The 12,913-nt window shown below is 38.6% G+C and overlaps 1 long non-coding RNA gene across 1 annotated transcript; it reads right to left on the bottom strand.

Annotated features, from left to right (window-relative positions):
- Nucleotides 1-1,414: 1,414 nt before the first annotated feature.
- LOC107313074 (uncharacterized) lies at nt 1,415-11,588 on the bottom strand. Its single transcript, XR_004307170.2, has 2 exons — nt 11,419-11,588; nt 1,415-3,248 (listed from the first exon to the last, which is right to left on the bottom strand). It is a non-coding gene; the product is annotated as an uncharacterized LOC107313074 (long non-coding RNA).
- Between the last annotated feature and the right edge of the window lie 1,325 nt (nt 11,589-12,913).

Raw genomic sequence — 12,913 nt, 5'->3', positions numbered from 1 at the left:
GAAGTGCATCTACACTAATGTCCTCAGCATGGGCTGCAAACCGGAGGAGCTAGAAGCCATTGTGCAACAGGAAAACTATGACTTAGTTGCCACCACTGAAACATGGTGGGATCACTCTCATGACTGGAGTGCTGCAGTGAGCGGCTACAACCTTTTTATGAGGGATAGAAAAGGAAGGATGGCTGGTGGTATGTCTCTCTGTGTTAGGGAGTGTTTTGATGTTGGGAATGGTAAGGTTGAGTCCTTATGGGTAAGGATCAGAGGGAAGGCCAATGAGGCTGACATCCTCATTGGGATGATGAACCACCAAACCAGGATGAGGTAACAGATGAAGCATTTTATGAGTAGCTGGCAAAAGCCATGTGATCTCTAGCCCTTGTTCTTGCAGAGGACTTCAATTTGCCTGACGTATGCTGGAAAAATAATACAGCAGAGAGAGAGAGCAGGAGGCTCCTGGTGTGTGTGGAAGATAACTTTCTGACACAGATGGTAAAAGAGCCTACCAGGGGAAGTGCCCCTCTAGGTCTGTCTATAAACAGACAAGCACTGGTGGGAGTTGTGGGGGTTGGAAGCTGTCTTGGGCATGGTGACCATAAAATGATAAAGTTCTCTATTTTTGGTGAAGTCAGGTGGGAGTTCACAAAACTATCTTGCAATGCTACAGGATTGGGGTAGAGTGACTGGCAAGCTGCATTGAGGATAATGATCTGGGAGTATCAGTCAGCAGCTGGCTGAATGTGGCGGGAGCAGGAATGTGATTACCCCTCTGTACTTGGCCATGGTGAGGCCACACTTTGAATACTGTGTTCATTCTTGGGCCTCTCACTGCAAGAAAGACATTGAGACCCTGGAGCGTGTCCAGAGAAGGGCAGTGGAGCTGTGAATGGTCTGGAACACAAGTTTTATGAAGTGTGGCTGCGGGAACTGGGATTGTTTAGTCTGGAGAAGAGGAGGCTCAAGGGAAACCTCATAGCTCTCTAAAACTACAAGTTAGGTTGTAGTGAGGGTGAGAATCAGCCTATTCTCTCAGGTACCAGCAACAGGATGAGAGGTAATGGCCTTAAGTTGCACAAGGAAAAGTTTGGGATGGATATTAGGAACAATTTCTTTTCAGAAAGAGTGGTGGGTTATTGGAACAGGTGGTCCAGGGAGGTGGTGGAGTCACTGTCCATAGAGTTATTCAAGAAGTGTGTGAATGTGGCAGTGGGCATGGTGGGGATGGGTTGATGGTTGGACTTGATAATCGTGGAGGTCTTTTCCAACCTTAACGATTTCATGATTCTATGAACTTCCAGAAAATATTTTGAAATTACAACTGAAGAGAGAATTATTTCTTTTGTCATGTGTTCTTCCCTCACTAAGGTATAATTGGATTGAAGGAAATTATTAAAACAATAGATCTTTACAATGTCACTTGCCTCGTCTGTGGGTGTTTTATTCATTATGTTATGCATTATACAACTTCTCTGCATGCATACTTAAATATTAGTTCAGTGTCTGAGCAAGGAAGAAGATATTTACAGTAAATGTTTGATCTACTGATATTTTAAATTTTTTTCCATTTTATTTTATTTCACCTGATTAGCCATGTTTTCAGTATCAGTAACATTTAATGAGGTCTTGGGAGGTTAATATAGTAAAAAAGATAAAACTATACTTAGCAATAGTTTGTATGACGGGCAAGACACTTTACAGCTACTTTTATTACCAAACCATAGATTTTTTTTTTTTTTCCATTGAAAAAACTTGCTAGAATAAAATGATACAGCATGAGTGAGCTTAAGTTTCACTGTGCAGTGCAGTACAAGTTATAAAAATTGGAATGTATGAGCACAGTGTTAGTAAGAGCAAAGCTCTGGGAGCCATTACTACGAGACATGTTGACTCCTGATGAAGTCTTGCACATACCACAGACATTTCCATCTACAAGACCAAATTGGACTTTCACTTCTTAATGATGGTTTTCTTTGAGTTTGGAGTTAAATGGTACCAGTGGCTGAAATGCCTTTGCCTTCTCCAGAAGCAGGATGCAACCAGTCACTTCCTAACTCAGTGAGAAGAGGGAACTGGAATGTAAGCTGGCTGTGAAACGTTATCTCCAAGCTCTTGAGATCTTCCTGCCCTGCACTATGTATCCTTTGTGGATTTCTGACCAGGGCTGTTGAAAAAGTGTCTTTGGAATTCACTACCATAACCAAAAAGCAATTGTAATTTAGTTAGCAGGTTTCATAGTGAATTGTTAGTGTTTTGGTAACATATCTTAGGAGGAGGCCAAGGAAAGGTGTGTCCAGTATGAGAAGAAAACCACCAAGAGTTGTTTGGCCCTATTTCAATTCTTCATTCCATAAAATAGCAGAAGAACTAATGGATGGATTTTTGTGATTCTGAGAAATTATTGAGAGGCTCTGACTGCAGGAATACTTTGCCCATAGGGAAAGAAAGATCAATTCCATCTCAGGCATATAAATTCAGCAGATCTTCTGGACTTGGGGGACAGAGAGTCACTGCTTCATTAGCTACACCTACTCTGTGAAGAAATGATAGAAGACTTAGGTATCGATCAACTTTTTTTGTTCCCTTTTTTGAGGCATTCTCTTAGCTTTCTGAGTATCTGAGGCCCAAACCTGTATTTGAACATAGATGCCATTATACTGGTTATGTTTTAAAAATATTTGCTTGGTGTTTTTCAGTCAGTATTATCAGTTCATTAATTTTAATATAGATTAAATAGCTATATAATAATACTATATAGTCCCATTGTTGTAGAAGCAGCAGTCTTGATTTTCAGTTAACAAAGACCTTACATTTACCTCATACATGACTGAAAAGTGGGGAAGAAAGCAAATGTAACTTCTGAAACCAGTTTCTCCCTTTAGAATTTGGAGCAGATGTGTTCTGTGGGGGGGAAAAAAAAAAAAAAAAAAAAAAAAAAAAAGCCCTGAAAGTTTTACTGAGGCCATGAAGTGGGATTGTAAAAAGTGCTGAAGCTGCTTCTTGGGTCGTGGTTCATTAACTCTAATTGTCACGTCTGGTTTCCATCTGATGGATGATCAGGTCCTTCCTTTTCTCACACTCTTTTTCTCACTGTGTTCAGGTGACCAACTTCCAAAGTTAGCTCTTTCAGATGTATTTCCACCAGTGGTCCTGGGTAACAGTTCTTCTCTAAACCAATTCAGCTGTATTTGCATGTGTCTTTTTCTTGTTGGATTTGCTTCTTTTCCTGTATACTTCCTGTGTGGAGCATTCTTCTGTAGAAAACAGGACCATGATTAATAAAAACTATTTTAGATTTAGAGATTTTGTTACATAAAAGCTTTTCTACTTGACAAAACTAATTTTTGAAGGTCAACAATTCTTACACATACTGAAAATAGAAAATGTAAATGCTTTGTCAATTACCCACTTTCTTCTGATTTCAGGCTTGTTATGTGGGAGTGAAGAAGCAAGGTTTAAAATACCACCCACGTAAGACAACAGCTATATAATTTATAGGATGCGGCCATCTGTGTGTTTCCCAAGTTCCTGTTTCTTTGTTAGAATTAATCATGTGCCAGAAGCAGAACATTAACTCCAAAGGCAGTAGAAAAGATCTGGAGCAAGTGAAGAATGTTTCTCCCTTTCTTTCAACTGGTTTATGACTGAAAGATATGTCATGATTGTTTGGCATCTTAACAATAATAGTAAATGCTTTCTGACCAATGTCAAATAACATCTCTGTTTATAGCAGTAAGTGTATCTATATGAGCCAAGAATTACTTATTTTCCTTACTAGATTTCAAATATGTCTCCCAAAAATCAGAACTTTGAATTTATTTGGCAAGTCTAGTCCCAGAGCATAACTTATACCTCGTCATGATAACAGAAGGAAAAATCTTTCAATATAATGGCAGTATAAATTAGAATACAAGTTTTACTTTAGTACCATCCAAACCTTGATATTCACCATTAGTGAGATACTTCATTGCCAGTTCTTTTTTTTTGGTAGTTTTACAGTAGGACAAAAAGCCAGAAGAGATTCCTGAAATCACAGAGCCCTTCTCTTTCCATACTTTTTCAGGTGTGAATTCTCCTACATATAAAGAACTAGGAACCCTCTATCCTACTTGCTGAATATAATCCTCTGAAAGCTCTTTTTCATCACCACTCCTACAGACGGGGGTACAAGATACCAAAACACTAAAATTCAAAGGAAGACGTAGAATTGGTTGCCAAAAAACAAAACAAGAGATGGTGGGTTAATCTTATTTAATGCTTTCTTCCATATTGCCTTCTTTTTTTTTTTTTTTTTTTCTTTTTGAAATCTGGGAAGGACTCCTTAAACCATCTTGCTCTTAATCTGCTATATGTTTATAAGCAAAATTTGCCTCCCAGAGAGACAGAAACTGTTGCATACATTTGAGTTTAATAAGATTGTTGTCCAATCCACAAATATTATGCAACAATTCAAAAGCAACCCTGTGACTCCAATATGGATTGAGCTCAGTCCTAAGATAATATATACCAATTCTTTAGGGATTGTTGTGAAAGTCTGAATGTTCAGTACCAACTCCCACATCGTCAGTTTGAAAACACTAAGCTGTTTTCTCTTTTTTTTTTTTTTTTTTCCATCATTCCATGTAGTGTTTTTCAAAAATAGCTTATTTTCTCTGAATTGTGCCACAAAAGGGAGTTAGTAAACATTAACTTCTGTGTGTGGGGAGGCAAAGGAGTAACATGAAAGCAGTCTGGTGATGTTTTTGTGTGTGTTAGAAAGGGAAGACTTGCTGTAGGCTTATTAGATTCCTCCTTTAGTGCAACAGGAGCACAGCCATTGCTTGTATTATGATCACGTAGTGCTTGAGACTATTAATATAGTAAGTGAGTAATTTAGTTTCAGTGCCTTCTTCAGGTAAATATGCCAAAGAAAGTGCTAACCACTAGGCAATAATCTAAGCTGGAAGAACGATCTGTGATGTTAAAAAAAAATGTGCAGAATATCATTAAAATATAAGAGGCTTCTGCTTTGGTTTGTGCTCTTGACCAGAGAACAGTGTACAAGGCAGAAGGTCTATGCTGTTCCCATTTAAAGACCTGTAGTGGAAATGCTAAGTTGCAGCTTAAACCAGTGATTGAGCACCTGGTGGGAAGGCAGACCCAATACAGAGAAGCTCAAGTGCAGGCTGTGTGGTGTGGTACTGTTTTACCAGGTGTAGGCAGACTCATGTTAAGTGCACATAGCATGTGACATAGTGGGTCTGCCCTAAAGGTGCATTTTCTTAGTGTCTTCTCTGTCAGTGATCATTAGCAAATACCTAGATAAAGAGTTAGAGAAACAGGCAGGGACAGAGAGACTCTAACACAGGGCATCCTGTTCTCATGAAGTTTATTCCCCAATACCTGAAGGGAACCTACACCCAGGAGGGGAGTAAACTCTTTGAAAGGGCTGACAACAGCAGGACTAGGGGAAATGGATCCAAGTTGAAGGAGGGAAGATTTAGGTTGGATGTTAGGGGGAAGTTCTTTACTAGGAGAGTGGTTAGGCCCTGGAACAGGCTGCCCAGGGAGGTTGTGGATGCCCCGTCCTTGGAGGTGTTCAAGGCCAGGTTGGATGGGGCCCTGGGCAACCTGATCTAGTAAATGTGTATGTTTGGTGACCCTGCCAGGCAGGGGGGTTGGAACTACATGATCATGATCCTTGAGGTCCCTTCCAACCCAGGTTATTCTGTGATTCTGTGACTCACATATTTAGGAACCTCATTGGTGTGCCCAGCTCTGCTACCTGCAAATGACATGTTAATCTCTGGAGTCAGAAACAGTTAAAGGAACTAAGTCCTTTCTCAGGTATGATCTCAAACTTCTCTATTTTTTATTTTTTTTTTAAAATCATCTTCATCCATCTATTCCTTTTTTGGCATCTATACCTATAGATACAGATATCTATATAGAGATATCTATATAAAGATTATACAGATATAAATCTATATCTATATAGATCTATAAATCTTTATATCTATATAATGATTTGGACACTCCTGGAGACTAAAATTGCAGATAAATTCATTAAATTCATCCAAAGTAACCTCTAAAATTATTTCAGATTAGATTCATTCTTCTACTAAATTAGTCAGAAGTTACATGAAAATTTTCATCTCTAAGGCCACGTCTGTACTGCTGTACAGATGGATGAGTTTTACCATTTCCCATAGCTCAATTCAGCATAGGCTCTACTGTTGCTAAATAGCTGCACCGTGGGTGGTCCTATACAGTTTTTCTTTGAAAACAATGCCAAATGCCCTACATTTCTGATATGAAGGGATAGTTCTGTTCTTAGCAGTTCATGTGCAAGTTCCTCAAGCCTCCTTTACTCTTGGTGTGTGTATATATATATATATGTGCATCTATACATACTATAGAGAAGAATATTAAAATCCCCAAATCCTTTCATTTTATCAAGACAAATTCTCTACTATTCTAAAATGCTTTATTTTAAATAATTAAAATGTCCTCTTTCATTAATCTTAATCATCCTCTGGGTGTAATACTGGTTTTAAACATGGTTTGTTTTTTTTTTTTTTTTCTTTTTCTACCTTTAGAACTCGAAGTTCTTTTTCTGAGCCTGAATCAGAATATCTTTTTATTTTACTGATTTGTGAAAAAGACAGTCTTTGACATACTTGTTTAAGTCATCACACTGGGCAGAACAACAGCAAAACTTCCTAAAATGAATTATTCTCCTGGTTTATTATTAGAAAATATTTGCCTCTATCCAGGGAGGATTAAGCCTATAGAATCATGGAGTTGCTCAGGTTAGCGAAAACCTTAAAGATCAAATCCAGCCTCAGTCTAACCATACTACCCAAACTCTAACAACCCACCAATCATGTCTCTGAGCACTACATCCAGAATGTCAGAATATGAATTCTGACAAAGCTGTTCCCCCTGGAAAGAATTAGATACTAAACTTTGAAATGAAGGTAGATCACTAAGTGTTGTTCCCAGGATTGAGAAAAGAGTTCCTTTGTGACTGAGGGAAGCTTAAACATCAATTCCCATGGTTTTCTTCTGCAGATATAACAGTGTTGTTAAGATCTTTGATTTCCCCTAGTATAAGCAAGTGTATAGCCAAGACTTTTTATTTCTGAAATTATACTTTGTAAGTTTTGTATGTACCATACAGTGAGGATTGATGAAACTGTGATGTTTCCATGGAAATGTGTGGAAAGCTTTATCATATAATGCAATGCTTTTCTATTTAAAAGTTAGTTTGGAATTCCTAGTAATTGGTAAAGAGAATTCAGATTACATAATTAAATCCTTTTTCCTTGGTAGCTTTGTTCTCCAGTGTAATCAGATTTAAGTACTGGTACAAAACAATGCTCTCAGTTTTACTCTTATTATTATAATTTATATTACTCTGTCCCTTTGCCTCTTCATTTTCTAAAGAAGTTGCTGATGTACAGCGTTAATTGTTCCCTTTGGTTGGACTTCAGCAGATTTGGCTGGTGTTGTTATTCTAGAAATAATCTGTTCTTTGTAAATGTGTGATCGTTGAGCTTGCTTGAGCCTTTATTTTTATAAGAAAGAGAGATAGAAGGGAGTGTGTCTGCAGACTTGTGTGCTTGCAGTTTTCCTTGTAACTTTATGACCTTGCAAGGCTTACCAGCAGTTGTTAATCAAGAGAAATTCTTATGAGAGAAATTGTGGACTTACTTATCTTTCCAAATATACAACATATTGAAAATGTTAAAAATATTTCAGAAAAATAAGAAATTCCTAGTTGTAATAGCCATTAGATTTAACACTACCCAGTACAGGGCAGGGAGTATTACTTGCTAGTGTCTTCTCTCCTGTCCTGTCATTTGGATCGCTCTGTGTGAATGGAGCAAAGTGCTTATTTTATTCCAAGGAAATTCAATTTGGGTGTATGAAATCAAGTTTCCCCAAAGCAAAAAATCTCATAAGTCAGTAACTCCTCTGAATGCTCCTCTATTTGGAATAGATTGTCACACTGCAGAGAACTGAATGGCAAGACAGGTGTTTATTTTAATCTTTAGGCTTGGAATTTCTGTTGTAACAGACACTGCTGAGAGAAAGGCTTCCAAGAAACCATGTGTTGTTTCTGGTCCTCATGAGATAATTCTTCTGTAAGCAGCACAGCTAGTGGCTCATGACTAGAGAACTCCCTCCAGTGGGAGATTTATTGCATGAACTCTACTTGAAACCATGCTCTTCTGACTGTCTCTTTGGTGGCAAATGCATCATAAGCTATTAATGTGCCTTGCTTCCTTTTACCTTTTCTGCAATAAATCTGTAATCTTTTATATTTCTTAAAACAAGCCTCTGTAAAGCACGTTGTGATTTGGTTCATGAAAGGGATACAGGGCAAACAGTTAAGGGAAATGAAGTCAAAGCTTATCTACATATGAGAGAACCAAGATAAAAGCAGAGAGCTACTTTCTCACAGGTACTGCTTATAGAAGGGAGCAACAATGGGGCATGAAAATGATGTTCCGCATAGGTTGTCACAGTGGGTTTAGCCTCCTTGGGTAGTTGGAAACACATGCCGCAAGCTCCTTCGGGATATCAGATCTGTGACTGATCTCCAGGCCACTTGCATTCTTAAATCTAATCTATGTCCTGTATCTCTGGTTTTGCCAGATGTTAACCTGTAGACTTCTAATTGTAAAGAACAAAACGTAATGTCGGCAAAAATGCTTTTGTAAACATGTAATGAGTACATCCTTGATCCTGCACATAAGTTTTCTGTAGGCTTTTGAAGTACTTCCAGAAGCTGCTATGATACATAGTGGAAAGATAATGATAATTTATTTTTCTTTGTTGTTTCATGCTCCTTAGCATTATGATTTGGAAATAGAAATCTTTTGACAACAGAGCAGGCAGTGGGCAGGTTTTAACCACAGAAATTTCCTTGTGACACTGCTAGCGAGGCACTTTGGTGTTTTTCAGTAGTGTCCATCTGCAACGTAACAACGTAATTCTATTCCGTACTTATTCAGTGTCTTTCAGGTATCTCAGTTGTCATGTCATTGGCAATTTGTCTTGCTGGATTCTCATTTTTCTTTCAGAACACAGGAACCTACATTGTTCAAAGCAATCTGCTTATCTTTTTCACTTACAAACAGACTTTTGAAGGAAGGTGTTATGCTTACATTTTCATGGATTACCGCATGAGGATAATCTTACAGAATCTCTTTTTTTCCTGATGGAGGAAAACTTTGTCATTGAACAGAAGGTATGCATGCCTTCTCTTACTTCCTAGCTACACTGTTTTACATTTCAAGTTTGCCCCAGTATACTGTGCATACTCCGCTCTCTCAGTCCCTTGCCTCCATTGAAAAGACAAGTGTAAACTACTGCTTCATGCTGAGGTACAGCTTTATGTTGCCAATCTGAGTAAGACAGTGGTTCCCATCAAGTTATTGAAGGTGCTGTGGTGCACTGAGATCTGTTGATCGGGGGAAGAATAATATGGTTGAAGCATTTCCTAGTAGTATTTGGAACAGTCAATTACCTTATACTTTCTTTGTTGCTTATTAGGAGCAGCCAAATATGAGAATTTCTCATTGTGAGATGCTCTACTGTACAAGACCATGATGTAATACTGTAAAACAAGGCCAGATTTTTTTTTAGGAAAGTTTCACTTATCAATTGTGCTAGAAGCTTGAGAAATACATTACAATATTTCTATTCCTCCCCCTCCTTAATGTAAACAAGGAGTTGAAAGATGCATGCTATGGTCTTCACTGCAGGAAAAATAAGTATCATGCAAGCTTCCTGGCCACAGCAAAAAATAAACAAATATGTCTTCTTGCTGAAATTTAACTTTCCCCATCTAAATTACTGATACTGAACAGTTCAGATAACGTGTAACATGGAAATCACAGGAAAATCCCTTCAGCTGTTGATGCTAGCCATGTGCCTTACTGCTGTTTAAGGGAGTGCCTGCTGAAGGTCCTTTAATGAACAGCTCCCGACACAAGCATCTCTGTGTTTCTCAGCTTTGAGTCAAGGCTTGTATTTTGGATATAGCTCTCATCAATATTTGCACAAAGAGTGTGTATCATTTTCATCTTCCTCTTGCCATTCTGTCTTCAGCAGCTGACTTTCTTTTAGATTCTCTGCTTGCCCATCATTTCTCTAAATGCAGAGTTTAAAAAATGTTGCAGGATAAAGATATAAACATGGTAGTCAGATGCTCAGATGCTATAATTGCAGGAGGACACTGCCTGAACTAAAAGGGTCATTGAACTGGCAGAGTATGCGTGAATTGCTGTCATTGCAGTGCTGTTCAAGGTGCCTGGATACAAGATGCCTTGAGTATAGCTCTAACATGGATTATGGGAACTGACCCTGCTGAGCACCCCTCAGTCAGCAAGATACTTGGCACCCAGGAACTCTCACAGCAGGACTTGTGAGCCCGAGGTATTTGCACTCCATCCATGTAGTAGATTACTGTGGAAGCTGAGAGCAAGGCAAGCAGTCTCTTCATAATCCACTGCAGGCATAAGTTTAAAATCAAACTGAGAACACCAGTGTTGCTCAGTAGTAGACATACAATAGATCTTTTATAGGCAGAAACCAAATCAATGCAGGTTAAGTTATCACCAGATATGGCAGAAATCAGCTGTACTGCTGGATGCCTTACTTCAGTCACTTCTTCCTTTCCTCCTCCTTGCCTTCAGTGGGGCAGGGGTGAGCAGCAGGGGAGCAGCTCTGCTCTGTTGGCACCCCCTGTTCCCACTCTGCTCCAGTACCCAGCAAGGCTCCCTGCCAGCAAGGGATTAGAGGCATGATGATGACTGTGATAGCACTATGCCTGCAACAAGGGAATTCTCTGCTGATGGTGTAAGGTTATGTTAATGCTCCTTTGTAGATCTAGCATGGGATTGGGGTAATTTTGCTCCTTAGATCTGAAAACCTTTTGAATGGGAGAAAGGCAACCCCAAGGAGTGTTTTTGCTCTTACAAAAGGGAGTGGAGACTTGGCCTCAGACTAATAAAGACAAACATTTACCTTCATTACAAGAACATCTCCAGTTATGCCAGCCTGAATGTTTTATAGTGCCTCAGAACATGAAGCAGAACTGTTGCTAGGTAAAAAGGCTTCCTTTGCAGAGAACAAGCGCTTATTCATTGAGAGGTTTCTTACTGAACTGCTCTCATCAGTCTGGCATAGCTTGGTCAGCATGTTGAGCTGTAACAGTTGTTGGTTCCTATACTTTAGCACAGTTTCTGTGATTATGACTTTTATCAATGCCTTTCCTCATTGCTTTCTGCCCTTTGAACAGTATTCCTAAAGGTAAAGTTTTGTATAAGTCTACAATCAATTCTACCATCAAGATCAAACACAAAACTTGTGTAAATCAACTATCAGTAAAAAACGCAAAGTACTATATTCATTTTTGATTATTTCATTTACCTTCTTTCTTGCCATAGGGGTCACTGTAGATAGATGCCAAGGTGAACAAGGAGAAAATGACAAAAGCCAGTAAGATGAAAGCTACTTCCAGGTTTGTGAAGGGCAGCTCCATGAATTGTTACTACTTCACCTAGGGAAAAGTGTAAACGTTGGCTCTGCTGGCTCTGGAAAAAGACTGCTCCCATAGAGTAATTATGTCTTTCGTCACAAGGATACTTGATCCTGGTCAGACTGGTTAAGTAACTTCAGCAGGTAGGGGAACAATACAGTTGGTTCATGCAAGAATGCAAATTTAAGCCCTTTTTACTTGGTACGCAGTCCATACAATTGCTCCAAGAGACATTTACAGTTTGCTGTCACTATCAGGAGAGCTGTTACTGAAGTTATGCTGTGCTTAGCTAGATTTATTTACTGTTATATGTCTGTATTATATTTATATTTTATATAGTCTATGCAATGTGTGCAATTTTAGCATAGTAAATAAATCCTTATTTAAACAATAAGTACCTGTAGGACAGCATAGATTTTCTTCTCAGTAAAACTTCAGTATATACACAAGCTACTTTCCATGCAGTGGGAAGTTTGTATGAGGTCAAGCCCCAACCAATAGGTGATCTGGAGATTCTGAAGTCAGTGGAACTATGAAGCATTTAATTTCTCACAGGATTTAAGTCTAAAAGCAGCGTCTCAGAAATCTGAAAACCAAGGAGTACATTTGTACAGAGAAGTTGTGGAAAATCAGAAGCAGATCAAGAAATAAAAATAAAACAGTTCACAGTAAATAAAAGAAAGCTGGCACTTACTGACTGCCAGGAATTTGTTGCTTATGTTCCATTGGGGTTTTCTCAAAATCATCGCAGTTTTAAAAAGTGATTCAAGATCATGGGCTGAGTCACTCACGTTCAGCTGGATTTAATGTTTCCCTGTGGCTTTGCGGTTGCTGCCTTCCTCTGGACAGGTGCAGCAGACTGCAGACTGCCAGGGGCAAGTGGTGAAAGTGCAAGGAGGAGGCACAAAGCTCAACAACTTTTTTCTTGTATCTGCCTACAGGATGCAAGCAGTGTGCAGATGTTATAACAGTGCTGCTTGCGCAGTCAAGACTGAAGGATGTTGTAAAACCTTGAATTTAAGCCCTGGTAAAATATTAACATAATTGTAAACAAGATTAACTACTGTAAGAAATGTAGCTCAGTAATGGTATGAGTAAGAGTTTTAAAATTCAGATCTATACTGACAAAAGGAGTAACTATTAGACAGTTATGTCAGCAAGAAACAAACCTGTACAGGTGCAGTTACATGAGAAGTGATCCTTTTGAAGGATCTGTCTGATTGCTTTATGAGTTATTCTGTGTACTCTTGATTTCTAAGATACAGATATTGTTCAATGTAAAATCCTTGTCTGAAAAACACAAATAGCATTCATACACAATAAAGCATCAGTCACCTTTAATTGTGTTAGCTACATGTTAATTAAAGTGGATTTCTAATCTATCAA

Source organism: Coturnix japonica, chromosome 4, assembly GCF_054131305.1.
Source record: "Coturnix japonica strain WE chromosome 4, WE-NBRP24, whole genome shotgun sequence".
Classification (NCBI taxonomy): domain Eukaryota; kingdom Metazoa; phylum Chordata; class Aves; order Galliformes; family Phasianidae; genus Coturnix; species Coturnix japonica.
Note: the sequence above shows the minus strand (reverse complement) of the source record. Positions and strands in the feature narration are given on the sequence as shown.